The sequence below is a fragment of the Triturus cristatus genome, chromosome 3_2, assembly GCF_964204655.1.
Source record: "Triturus cristatus chromosome 3_2, aTriCri1.1, whole genome shotgun sequence".
NCBI lineage: Eukaryota > Metazoa > Chordata > Amphibia > Caudata > Salamandridae > Triturus > Triturus cristatus.
Window position 1 is genome coordinate 203,031,306 of NC_140584.1, and position 14,997 is coordinate 203,046,302.

Here is a 14,997-nt window from a genome sequence, read left to right on the forward strand (position 1 = left end):
AGTGTTAATATCCACCAGACAAAACGTTTTAATTTACTGTCTCCAAATGACATCCGAACATTTATGGCACCGGTTACCCCTTAATTGTTGTGAAACTGTCTGCCACTCTCTGTGCGCTCATCAATACTAGCTCCTTCCACAAAGCATTGTAGCCTAATTTTTCTTTACTGGTCCCACCTTATTGTCTTATTCAGCACCATTGGATCAGTCCTAACACCAAGATTCCCGTAGGTTAACGTGTGCTTGCAAGTACATTATTTACTCATTCAGTCATATCAAGTGCATCTAACCTTGTTGTGTGTATTTTATGGATTGTTCCAACAACCGTATATATATCTGTTCAAAACATTCCACTCAAAGGAATCAAATAACGTGTCCAACAATGGAAAAAAGACATTCCAGAGACAATAATTCAATGCAAGTTTGTTGATGCAAATAACCTGTAAACACAAATGAGTGGTTACAAGAGAAATCTATACCTATGACGCCCTATAACAAAAATGGGCATGGCTTTCATAACTGACTGAGGCATAACGTTGTTCACATGGGACAGGTTTTCTTACATGATTGAAACACTTCTAATCCATTGTTAGACATGTTTTTAAATACATTGGGTGTGTAAATATGTATTCAGAACTATTGATGGACAGAATGCAGAACAATGTCATACATTCACCCCAGTACAGATATCTGGGCCTAAATCCATCGTTTTTTTGCTCACCATGCCATTCCAGTTTGGGCCCAGCCATATTCAAATCAGTCTTGACCCTGTGCCCAATGGGAACAGTCCCGCTCGAACTGCCAGGCCAGGTCCTCCCTGGACTGGAAACAAGCATCCTAGGACCAGTTTTGGGGTTTCACCCCTCTTCAGTCAGGATACCTTGATTCCAGTGGCATGGAGAGCACGGGGCTCACGTCTGAGCATACCCGTCCCACTCAGGGTGACCAATGCAAAAAGAACTATGGATGGACAGAATGCAGAACAATGTCATACATTCACCCCAGTACAGAGATCTGGGCCTAAATCCATCGTTTATTTGCTCACCATACCATTCCAGTTTGGACCCAGCCATTTGCAAATCAGTCTTGACCCTGTGCCTAATGGGAACAGTCCAGCCCGAACTGCCAGGCCAGGTCCTCCCTGAACTGGAAACAAGCATCCTAGGACCGGTTTCGGGGTTTCACCCCTCTTCAGCCAGAATAGCTTGATTCCAGTGGCATGGAGAGCACGGGACTCATGTCTGAGCATACCCGTCCCACTCGGGGTGACAAATGCAAAAAGAGCTATTGATGGACAGAATGCAGAACAATGTCATACATTCACCCCAGTACAAACATCTGGGCCTTAATTCATCGTTTTTTTGCTCACCATGCCATTTCAGTTTGGACCCAGCTATATGCAAATCAGTCTTGACCGTGTGCCCAATGGGAACAGTCCAGCCCGAACTGCCAGGCCAGGTCCACCCTGGACTGGAAACAAGCATCCTAGGACCGGTTTCGGGGTTTCACCCCTCTTCAGCCAGGATAGCTTGATTCCAGTGGCATGGAGAGCACGGGACTCACGTCTGAGCATACCCATCCCACTCGGGGTGACAAATGCAAAAAGAACTATTGATGGACAGAATGCAGAACAATGTCATACATTCACCCCAGTACAGAGATCTGGGCATAAATCCATTGTATTTTTGCTCACCATGCCATCCCAGTTTGGACCCAGCCATATGCAAATCAGTCTTGACCCTGTGCCCAATGAGAACAGTCCAGCCCGAACTGCCAGGCCAGGTCCTCCCTGGACCGGAAACAAGCATCCTAGGACTGGTTTCGGGGTTTTACCCCTCTTCAGCCAGGATAGCTTGATTCCAGTGGCATGGAGAGCACGGGACTCACGTCTGAGCATACCCGTCCCACTCGGGGTGACAAATGCAAAAAGAACAATTGATGGACAGAATGCAGAACAATGTCATACATTCACCCCAGTACAGAGATCTGGGCCTAAATCCATCGTTTTTTTGATCACCATGCCATTCCAGTTTGGACCCAGCCATATACAAATCAGTCTTGACCCTGTGCCCAATGGGAACAGTCCAGCCCGAACTGCCAGGCCAGGTCCTCCCTGGACTGGAAACAAGCATCCTAGGACCGGTTTCAGGGTTTCACCCCTCTTCATGCTGGATAGCTTGATTCTAGTGGCATGGAGAGCACGGGACTCACGTCTGAGCATACCCGTCCCACTCGGGGTGACAAATGCAAAAAGAACTATTGATGGACAGAATGCAGAACAATGTCATACATTCACCCCAGTACAGAGATCTGGGCCTAAATCCATCGTTTTTTTGCTCACCATGCCATTCCAGTTTGGGCCCAGCCATATGCAAATCAGTCTTGACCCTGTGCCTAATGGGAACAGTCCAGCCCGAACTGCCAGGCCAGGTCCTCCCTGGACTGGAAACAAGCATCCTAGGACCGGTTTCGGGGTTTCACCCCTCTTCAGCCAGAATAGCTTGATTCCAGTGGCATGGAGAGCACGGGACTCATGTCTGAGCATACCTGTCCCACTCGGGTGACAAATGCAAAAAGAACTATTGATGGACAGAATGCCGAACAATGTCATACATTCACCCCAGTACAGACATCTGGGCCTAAATTCATCATTTTTTTGCTCACCATGCCATTCTAGTTTGGACCCAGCTATATGCAAATCAGTCTTGACCGTGTGCCCAATGGGAACAGTCCAGCCCGAACTGCCAGGCCAGGTCCTCCCTGGACTGGAAACCAGCATCCTAGGACCGGTTTCGGGGTTTCACCCCTCTTCAGCCAGGATAGCTTGGTTCCAGTGGCATGGAGAGCACGGGACTCACGTCTGAGCATACCCATCCAAATCGGGGTGACAAATGCAAAAAGAAATATTGATGGACAGAATGCAGAACAATGTCATACATTCACCCCAGTACAGAGAGCTGGGCCTAAATCCATCGTGTTTTTTGCTCACCATGCCATTCCAGTTTGGACCCAGCCATATGCAAATCAGTCTTGACCCTGTGCCCAATGGGATTTGTTCTGCATTCCGTCCATCAATTGTGTGTCTTTTGCTTTGTCGCCCTAAGTGTGCTGGGTATGCCTAGACGTAGGTCCCGGGCTCACTGTGCCACTGGATTCAAGCTATCCTGGCTGAAGAGGGGTGAAACCCCGAAACCGGTCCTATGATGCTTGGTTCCGGTCCAGGGAAGACCTGGCTTGGCAGTTCGGGCTGGACTGTTCCCATGAGGCACAGGGTCAAGACTGATTTGCATATGGCCAGGCCTAAACTTGGGTGGCATGGTGAGCAAAAGAATGATGGATTTAACCCAGATCTCTTGACTGGGGGAGAATGTTTTGATTTGTTCTGCATTCCGTCCATCAATTGTGTGTCTTTTGCTTTCTCGCCCTAAGTGCGCTAGGTATGCCTAGACGTAGGTCCCGGGCTCACTGTGCCACTGGATTCAAGCTATCCTGGTTGAAGAAGGGTGAAATCCCGAAACCGGTCCTAGGATGCTTGGTTCCGGTCCAGGGAAGGCCTGGCTTGGCAGTTCGGGCTGGACTGTTCCATGAGGCACAGGGTCAAGATTGATTTGCATATGGCCAGTTCTAAACTGGGGTGACATGGTGAGCAAAAGAATGATGGATTTAACCCAGATCTCTTGACTGGGGGAGAATGTTTTGATTTGTTCTGCATTCCGTCCATCAATTGTGTGTCTTGCTTTCTCGCCCTAAGTGCGCTGGGTATGCCTAGACGTAGGTCCCGGGCTCACTGTGCCACTGGTTTCAAGCTATCCTGGCTGAAGAGGGGTGAAACCCCGAAACCGGTCCTAGGATGCTTGGTTCCAGTCCAGGGAAGACCTGGCTTGGCAGTTCGGGCTAGACTGTTCCCATGAGGCACAGGGTCAAGACTGATTTGCATATGGCCAGGTCTAAACTGGGGTGGCATAGTGAGCAAAAGAATGATGGATTTAAGCCAGATTTCTTGACTGGGGGAGAATGTTTTGATTTGTTCTGCATTCCGTCCATCAATTGTGTGTCTTTTGCTTTCTCGCCCTAAGTGCGCTGGGTATGCCTAGACGTAGGTCCCGGGCTCACTGTGCCACTGGATTCAAGCTATCCTGGCTGAAGAGGGGTGAAACCCCGAAACCTGTCCTAGGATGCTTGGTTCCGGTCCAGGGAAGACCTGACTTGGCAGTTCGGGCTGGACTGTTCCCATGAGGCACAGGGTCAAGACTGATTTGCATATGGCCAGGTCTAAACTGGGGTGACATGGTGAGCAAAAGAATGATGGATTTAACCCAGATCTCTTAACTGGGGGAGAATATTTTGATTTGTTCTGCATTCCGTCCATCAATTTTGTGTCTTTTGCTTTCTCGCCCTAAGTTCTCTGGGTATGCCTAGACGTAGGTCCCGGGCTCACTATGCCACTGGATTCAAGCTATCCTGGCTGAAGAGGGGTGAAACCCCGAAACCGGTCCTAGGATGCTTGGTGCCGGTCCAGGGAAGATCTGGCTTGGCAGTTCGGGCTGGACTGTTCCCATGAGGCACAGGGTCAAGACTGATTTGCATATGGCCAGGTCATAACTGGGGTGGCATGGTGAGCAAAAGAATGATGGATTTAACCCAGATCTCTTGACTGGGGGAGAATGTTTTGATTTGTTCTGCATTCCGTCCATCAATTGTGTCTTTTGCTTTCTCGCCCTAAATATGTATAATTTTCAAATATATGCATATATATATATATATATTGCTGCTCTCCGCGTTTTTTGTTCTGGATTTTCACACCAAAACGACGGACACGGCCCATATAGTAAGTGCAGTTACTCCTTTATTTCCGCCGTGTCGCCATAACGTTTCGGCTCGTCCGAGCCTTGCTCACATGATATATATATATACATATATATATATTTTTATATATTACACAAACCCACAGGGTTTAATGTTCTATTTATTATGCCCCTCCCTAAAACTGGCAATATGAAGCATTTTATACTCTGTACCCTGTACCTCTGCATATATAAATTATGCCATGGCAGTTTTTCATGTCTATTAATTTTAACAAAAGATATTCAAACAAATCATGATGCGTAGGGTAAAAATTGCACAATATGGTAAAGTCACATTGAAGAGGCCTAATTGCTATCAAAAGAGTTCATTCCCTGTATAAAATATTTGTTACATGCAATATGTGTGGCAGTTAAAAGCATTTTACTCCTGTTCATTTTGCTGTACTGTGGTAATGAACTTGACTTTGACCTTTGCACTGTAGTAATAAATGTGTGAATGTGCATTTATTAGTACAGTTGTTGTTACAGCTTTAGTGTGGTGGGCGGATGATCCGTTGACGTCCACTGCTGTACCTTCACAGTGCATTGTATGTCAATGGTAGTGAGAAAAATGTGTGATTTCACCCACAGTTTGAGGTTTGCAGGCCATTCTGTGTAAGAAAGCTTTATGAGATCCATACAAGGCACACCACCCTGCGCTCCCCTGGGCATCTAGTTTAAAAAAAAAATCTTGGTTTGGTAGGTTTTCCTGGGTGGTGGCCGACCCTGGGCACAAATACCACAGCTACCCCATCACCGAATTAGGTAATTATTTTGACAGAAAATGTTGATTTCTCATGTTGCGTTTTGGGGCCTTCTGGATCGCATGCGCTTGGCCGAACCACACAAAGAGGACTGTATTTTTATCAGAATAAGTGTTTGAATGCTTTGGGGTAGGAATTTTATGAATTCATGTAGATTGTGGACGTTTCTGTCACAGAAGTTAGGAAAATGCAAGATTTTAATCAAAGTTTGAGATTTGAAGGGCATTGTGGTTAACAAATGTTGTGAGATGAATGTAAGGCAAAGCACCCTGGACTCTCCCAGTTGTTTTCTTTTAAAAAAATCTCTGGGTTTGGTACTTTTCCCTGGGAGTGGCCGAGCCTGAGCCAAAAAACGCAGCTACCCCGTTCACCGAAATAGGCAATTATTTTGACAGGAAATGTAGATGCCTTTATGTTAAGTTTTGGGGCCCTTTGTATTGTGAGTACTAGGCCGAGCCACACAAATGAGGTAGCATTTTGTATCAGGCGTAGTTTAGTAACAAAACAAAATTGAACATTTGTTTTAATGAACTGAATTGCTCTCTATTATTTACCCAAATGTAAGCCAGTGTGCAAGAAAGATCACATTTTGCAAATTGCCCTCCGAATCACATGATAGTAACCACAAATTAAAATGTGATCAAATGCCCACTATTCCTAAGCTCTGCATGTGCGGTACATTTAAAAACTGCATAGGTTTCCTGCATCACCATTTTTCAGACATTAGATTTTACTGTATGAATAGCTTCATGACCAGTACTCTATGAAAAACCAGTGTTAGCTACAGCTCAGTTGTTGTCTCTGGGTACTCTGAATCCTTGTGGCCCGAAGGGTCTCACAGACCTAATCATGTGTTAAATCGGCCATCAGGGTTGAAATTACAGATTAAAACATTGTCACCAATTGTTATTTTTTACTATTTATTTTCATAATTTGTTTTAATTTTAAATATTAGTGTTTTTTGTTAACCCTCGAGCAATCTACACAAATGAGCCCTTGCTGAATTCTGAATTGTGTCTAGTTTTCAGAAATGTATAGCTTTATGGATTCACCCATCGGTTTCACAAGTCTTTCCACTACAAACTGCAAGTAGGTTAAAACCGCTAAAAGTAGGAAAATGCAAAAACTGTGGGGAAAATATTGTTCTTTTACACCTCTGCACGTTCCTGTAAGCTGGGAAGAGGGTGATCCTAGAGCAACCAAGGTTTTGTTGAAGTCATTTTTAAGGAAAAATACATACTCTTTCTTGCACAGCACGTCCCACCATTGTTTCATCAAAAAACTAGACTTTGCTTTATTTTGGCTATTTTAGCGGTTCCCTCCAGGGGAATCTACAAACCCTGGATATGTTAAGAATCTCTAATATGTGGGGAAAAAGGACACGCATATGGCTGGGATATCTTTTGTGGAAAACATTTATGAAGGCCTAAACGCACAGTGCCCTAAAAAAAATAGCTATGAACTGGTGGTGGAAAAGCCTAACGTGTTCTTGGACCATATTTATTTTCATCTCCATAATATATATATATATATATATATATATATATATATGTGTGTGTGTGTGTTTTTTTACTAAAAAAACTAATTTTAATGGGATGTTATAGTTAGGTGGAAATGTCAGTGAAAAGATACTGTTTTATTAAATAAATAAAAAAACACTAAAATTCACCAGTTATAGTAGTTTTCTCAAATAACAATAACTTGCGCAAGAAAGTGACTATAACTCGCGCCCCTGCCATGCTCAGTGCTGTCATCAATGATACAATTTCAGATGTTACAGTGATGTAATTGATCCAGCGCGACACCTAATCAGGGATCAATGCCCGATAACATACAAATAGCCCATACACATTCACCCAAATCCATGATGCACTGGGGGTCAACATTTAATGACGTGAAAATGTATTTACATCACAGGGTTATGTTTTGCATCTCTAAATACATGACCAATACCATGTATCAACTCTCTTTCTTCTCGGTAGATGGACCAATTAGTTGAGAAGTTGATGGTAATGATAGCACTTTATCTAACTAACTATCTAGTCAGCTAAATAATCACAGACTCTTTGTAAGATTAATAAAGCTTTATCTCATAATCAATGTAAATTATTATGCTCATTTTCATACAGTCACAGTGCAAACAATGAAATTCACAAGAGAGAGAGAACAATATCAGCATATGCAATTAACAGTGTCAATCTCACCATCAATTCAATATGCACATGAAGGAGTAGATAGATTAGGAAACATCAGTTTCAGCAGCAATAATTCAAAACAATAATCATATTACGGAGTGGATAGACCGATACACAAAAGTTTCAGAGACAAAAATACATTTGCAAATGATTATGCAAAGTACGAGTCAGAGAAAGAATACAAACCCAAAGGATCTGTGAAATACCAACCCCTAGGCCGAGGAGATGGTGGGGGTCCCCTGAAATAGAGTCAGGGAACAAAGATTCGGGACCCAGGAGCAGGACAGGGACAGGAACGGCTAGGCCTCTGCAAACCGACGAACAGCGATGCATCACCCCTCTCGAACAGCTATCTGCTAAAGGCATGCTCTAACCACACCCCTAAAGGCACCCCAGTTATACCCTAAAAACCTACATCTCCGTCCCACATCAGTTGCAACATTTTACAAGATTCGACAGTTCATTGGTGGATTCAGGAGTCACACCACTGTGACTCCATTCATATTTTGTACATGTCTATTGTACGACATCCTTTCCATTACATCCTTTTTGACTCGTTCTTTTAATATAATATCTGATACATTCATATATATTCTCATGTATTTCTTCTACTACGTCCACGGAAGAGGTCTTGGATCCTACGGCTAGTCACATCTCTATGCAGGTGAACAATACGCTCTGTGCTGTATACCCTTGAACCTGTTCACATTCTCTGCAGCGCTCAGCACTTCCGTCTGTTTAGGTCATGTGTTCACTTTCGCTCATCTCCAGCCCCTCATCTATCCGGCTAACTTAAGAATAATGGAGGCCCATTTCGGCTCACTATGGCAAATGAAACATAAACATTCATTAATTACACAGAAAAGCACTTTTCACTATTTTACCACCCACCTTTGTGCTATTCCCTATTATTGTTTTTCCTAGCAGAAGCTTAAGGCAAAAGCGGCATTATATATTATTTTGAAAGCAAGATGCAAAAAGATGTAAATTGCGGATTAGTCATGCAATATTTCTCCTTTCATTCATAGCACAATGTAAATATGGTTTTAATTTTCATGCATTATCTCTCCTTAGTGCATGTATGCGCAAAAGCAGTTTCCCTTGTGTTCATGTGATGTGAATGTTAATCTTTACTGTACAATGTTAGTATGTATTGTGGGGGTGTTAATCCGAGCAGGTTTCGTTTTTTGAAATCCTGCTCCATCATTATCAATGATGTCAAAGAACATATCATGAGTGTAATATGGGAAGTAATTATTACATAGCTAGGATATGAGCTATAGTTACTTTTCTGTATGAGTTACAGCCCCTTTTCTGTTTTTCTCATGTGATTGATTTACGAGCTCCACAGCTGTGTTATATTACTTTTCCTCTGTTTTCTTATTACACAGTTGATGATATTACTTGGTTTTTCTTCAGTAGGGCTGACTTATTTGAAATAATGTTCTAGAGAATGCAATGAACAGTTATTAATGACAGCCACTAACAGCAAGAAAAAATTCACACTCGAAACAAATAAAAGGTGCATTTAGTTAGCAAATGAACAGTTTGGTTAATCACAGAAGCTGCAAATAATCTAAACATTTTACTTTAGAAACAGAGACCCTATTTGTGATTAACCTGGATCAAACTAGATGCAGCACATTTTTGTATCCCTAACTAGCATTTGCAGAGGGAGGAATTCTAAGGTTCATTGATAACAGTTGGCACTCACCCTCTATAAACATGCTTATTTAAATAAATCTATTTCAATTGTATTACAGATGAAAGTCAAATGTCCAGCACTTGAAATGCATTAGTGTCCACATACAGCTACACGACACTAAGCAGTCATGGGTATAACATTTATCCTGCCTGTTAGAGTAGGATAGTCTCTTGAGGCCCGGGACAACCTCACTCACATACATTCTCACCCACTTCGATAGGATGGTTCCTAGGTTTGTGAGGGGCTTATCACTCTGGGGTATTATCCACTCCCACTAAGCAAGGAAAATGACTGCAGGGCATTCCTAATCTACGCCACATCAGAAATGTGACACTTCCATCATGAACTATCTGATGGACTATCAACCAACCTTCATATGGTCTAGTCCTATCACACTTACTCTAATTCTTCTGTCACTAAAGGAAACCCCATCCACAAATGTCCATAATCAAAGACATTCGTCTATCTGCAATGTCTCTCGTCAAGATAAAATGATGGATCAGAACACAGCATAAACACTTGATCACCAGATTTGTAGCCAACAACTTTACAACCATACATCTACATTTCAACTTAGACAGTGACAGACCACTGTGACCCCAGCACAGCCCCTCCCAACATGTACCTTCTTCCAGCTGACGCCACTGAGTACCACTATCCTCAAACCTCCAGGCTATCCTGAAACACCACCCAGATCATGGTTTCTCCTCTTGATTCCTTCAAGCTCTGCCAGAAACCTGTGGTGGACTGGATGAAGACAAGCTGTCTGAGACCTACCGAAGACAAGACCGAGGTTCTCTCTTTCGGTACGAAGTCCCCCCTTACCCAGTCTTTGGTGGCCATCTGAGCTTTGGTTTAACCCCAGCCCTGCTCCCGTGGTCAGAAACCTGGGGGTGAAATTTGACTCAGGTTTGACGTATGAGCCCCAGTTTAAGGCTTTATCCTATTCCCGTTTTTTCACCCCGAGGTCTTTAAGATAGATGCTGCACCTTATCCCATTAGAGCATCGCAAGAGAATTGTCCACGGCTTAATAACCTATAAGTTGGGCTATTCTAACAGGCTGTATCTGGGCCTTCCAGCCTTTTTGATTCAACGCCTTCAGACCATTCAAAATGCTGCCGCCTGGCTGATCTTGAAGATCCTGCATCGAACTTCGGTGTCGGATCTCTTACGTGCCCTTCATTGGTTTCCGGTCATTAAGAGAATCCAGTTCAAAGCGCTGATCTTAGCCTTCAGGGCCTACCATCATAAGGGTCCTCGTTACCTTAGGAACCATTTCAAACCCTATTCACAGGAGAAATTTCTGTGATCTAATAATCTCGAACCTTTCCACATCCCCTCATTCACAGGGTCAGAAGACGAGGTAGCTCTTTTTCCTTTCTGACAACTAAGCTGTGGAATGCTCTCCCTCTTAAACTGATAAGTATCACGTTTGACGCTGCTTCAAGAAAGTTGTTAAAAACATTTCTCTCTGAGTCACATTAAGGCAGTTGTTAGCCCCTTTCTGCTCCCTTCCTCGGGTGATCTTACCTCTAGCGTTGGGACGCCTCTCAAGAGGTATCTGTGCTCTACAAGTGTGATTGTTGTTGCTTCTCACCACCTTGTCCATTTCTCTGCAGCCCCTCTCCCAGCACCAGGCCCACTCAATTGCACACCGATGTAACAGAGAAACTGAAACACAGATTTCGAACTTCCTGCTCTACAATGTAAGGTCCAGGAATAGCTTGTACATCTTTATCTTGCTTCTGGAAACAACACATGATCACATCTTCAGTACAGGAACCTGGCTTTGTGACAATGCTGGGCCCAATTTTTATGAAGCCACCACACTGAATGCAGCATCATCAACGGAAACCTCACCAACATGGCAAGAGGGTGTTTATGGCTTATCTTTAAAAAATCCTTAAAAACAACACCTTTGAAGTTTCTCAGCTTGACACTCCATGCAACTTAGTGTTTCCTTACAGTACCCTCCCATGTCAGACAGGCCCCATGTGTTGTAAAGGAATAATCATGGAAAGTAACATACCAGGGCATGGAAAATGTAGCAGGTTCTTGATCAGTAGATCGATACCCCTCCCAATCAATTAAATACTAAAGTTGATCTCCCTCAAAAATAATACAGATTTCATATTCAGAATCTTCACCTTGTATCATCAGATGAGGGATGGGGGTCTGCCAGGAGGTAAAGTTGGATGCAATTTAAAAGCAATACATGAAATACTGGATGGATATGTCAATGAGCAAGATAAAAGAAGAATAATAGCTACTGAATTGATGACTGGGGAGATGACAAAAGTGCCTACAAATCTAGGCCTGAATTTAGGAAGATATCCAGGTAAGTGTGCATGGCAACTAATAGCACACAGAACCCTTTGCCTTGTATGTAGAAGCAAGGAAGCTTTTGGAATCTGCATGCTTATTGTACAAGGCCTTAAATTTAGTTAAATACAAAACAGCTAATACGTATGTTCTGAAAAGAGTGACAGACTGAATATGTGATCAAAACCATTGCAGATGTTCAATAATCTGGTGCACTCGTTTAGTCTGGCCACCAGTTTAAGGATGGTAACTGTTTGAATATATATGTTTGTACTCCCGTTTAGCAGATGTCCATGGTCCTCAGCATCTTTTTAACCTCCTCAAAGGACTTGCATAAGGTTTAAACATTCTTGGTATAGTTAGGAAATATTAATATGCCCTGTGATTCATGGATAAGGTCTGAACATTCTTGGTGTAGTCAGGAAATATTACTATGCGCTGTGATTCATGAAGCACAATTCCTTTCACACTAGCTGCTGTTAACATCCGAGTAATTATGTTTTCAAGTGTGGCCCGAGGCAGAGGTTTCTGGGGCATCACTTGATGAGCTTGTTTGATGACATAAGAATTGTCATATGCATTCGCAATTAACACTAAAATATTTTGGGTCTTTTATCGTAATAGATTTTGTATAAATATATTTATATTTGGACATCCCTGTACATTTTTTTAATTGTTTGCATATGTTTATCTTTACAGCCCTGATGAATTTCCAAATAAGGAACAAAACGCATTGATTGAACTGGCAGCAAGTTTAAGAATACTGAGTATCTTCAATAATGCATTTTAATCTTCATAAGGAAAGTAGTATTGTAGTGTGATTGTTGCACCCCAAAACCGTATATTGCGAATGGTATTTGGTTTTGCGTCTCCACCACCAGCGTCCCACCCGGTTCCTGTATCTGAGCTAATATTGGGTGGGCAGGATGCTGGATGCCTATGGGGTGTGGGAGACACACTAATGGGCCCCTGCGCTGCGTGCATAATCTTACCTTGTGGCAGTCAGCCGATCTGTGCTGCTGCCTGCCTGTTTATTCTTCTCCATGGTGGGGTCAGCGGGTACATTAAGGAGATCCCATCGGTGTCTCCATTCTGCCAAACCTTCTTTCCCCCAGAATTCCCTGGGACTGAACTCTTGGTCTGATATTCAGCCCATTCAAAGATAGCTGCAACTTCATACTTCTAATAGGGATGTCCCAATCAAACATGGCGACTTTTTGGAGGGAAGTTTTCATTGTTCTTGCGTCACAACACTAAGAGCTCTCTTACCTTTGTGTTCATCGCACCTGACTCTGCTGGCGTTTTCCAAGTTTAGTCAGTTCTTCTTTCCTAATTCAAGTGTTCCGTCTACTCCAGTGCCACCTGTTGAGCCTTGTCTCCTGGTCTTCATTCCTGATTCCAGTATTCTTTGTGCTCCAGTGCCTCCTGTTGTGCCTTATCTCCAGGTCACTTCCTTGGCTTCACTGTTTGGAAACCCGCCGCTACCTTGGAGAATTTTTGCCCTTGGGCTTTTTCCTCCATCTTGGATTTTTTCTGTAGGGCATTTTCTGCATAAAGGCTTCCTTGCATCGTTAGCAACATGGCTACTAAAAGGGGTTGCTCATACTTCTGTCAGACCAAGACAGTCAAGACGTGAATCTTTCAGTCAACAGCTAGAGATTCTGGACTCGGCGTCAGAATCGTGACAGGTTCCAGTAATGATTTTCGGAATAAACAATCTCAAGAGTGCTTCCTTCACATTTAGATGTTTTTATTAAGGACATTTTGAAGACAGGTAATGCCTGTAATAGAAGCAAGAGTTTATCGGCTTCCTAGTTATATTAACACTCACCTGCTACATCTGCTGACATTAAAAATGCTACTCTAAAATCTGTGTCGCCAACTAACGCTTTGCCCAGTGGTGATTGTGCAGGCCCTAGCCCTACTTGTTGCCGCAGACCCATCTGCAACATTATCAGTTTGTCCTTTAGCACTGCCAGTGTCTCTAGTTCCTACAAGAGAGGCCAGGTCATGTTCCTCTTGAAGAAAGCCAGCGTTCACCCTATAAAATTTAAAAAAACTATCAGGCACATGCATCAAGCACAAAACCGGTCGCAAACGGGCAGATTCTCAGAATCTGCCCCTTTGCGACCGGTATTTTTGCATTTGGGATGCATCATCCCAAATGCACAAATCGCTAATTAAGGAATCTCAAAATAGCGATTCCTTAAATAGCGATAGCAGTTAAGGAATCCCTAATTGAGATTCCTTAAATGCAATGCATCACAGTTTTAAAAATAGCGATTTGGCTATTAGCGTGAGCAAATTACCATGAGGCTGGACTTCATGGTAATTTGCGAAAACTTAGAAAAATGCACTTATTTGCATTTTTCTAAGTTTCATGTTGCGCACACACATGCCCTTTGAGCATGTGTGTATGCAACATATGTGCAGAGTTAACATACATGGGTGCAATAGGGTGTCATTTTGACACCCTTGCACCATCGAAATTGCGGGAGCAATTTGCAAGTACCTACTGGTACTCGCCAATTGCTCCCGCAATCTCTAATTCATTCCTATGGGCCTGGAGGCCCATAGGAATGAATGGGAAGACATTCCTTAATTGCGACTCGCAATTTGCTAGTCGCAATTACGGAATTTGTGGGAATCGCTATTTTTTTAGCGATTCCTACATGCATAGGGTTTTGCTATTCCTTAATTGCGATTCCTTAATACTCGCAATTAAGGAATCGCAAAACCCTATGATGATGCATGTGCCTGTATAGGCCCACTGGTCTTATCCCTGCTGTCTCCAAAATCATTGAGAAGCACTTACCCAAGCTGCTCTGTATGTTCCTGGAAGAGCACTTATTTGGTGACGGCTTTCAAGCCAGCTTCCTTCTATTACACAGCACAGATTCAGTGAACCATAACTCATCTATTTAGAACCAAGGCTTGCAGGCAGGATGGATGCAATTGGTTCAGTTCACTGCTTTAACAGTCAAATCTTCTGCTTGATTCATTGAGTGCTGGGCAAATCAGGGATTGTCTTTCTATCTAGGCTGGTGACCATTCATGCGTTGTGACATACTGAATCTGCTTCAGACCCCCTGCCTCAAGCAGCTGCACTGTAGGAACAAGCATTCTGCGTCCCTAGATCAAATTTGCGGAGTTGATTACCAATTAA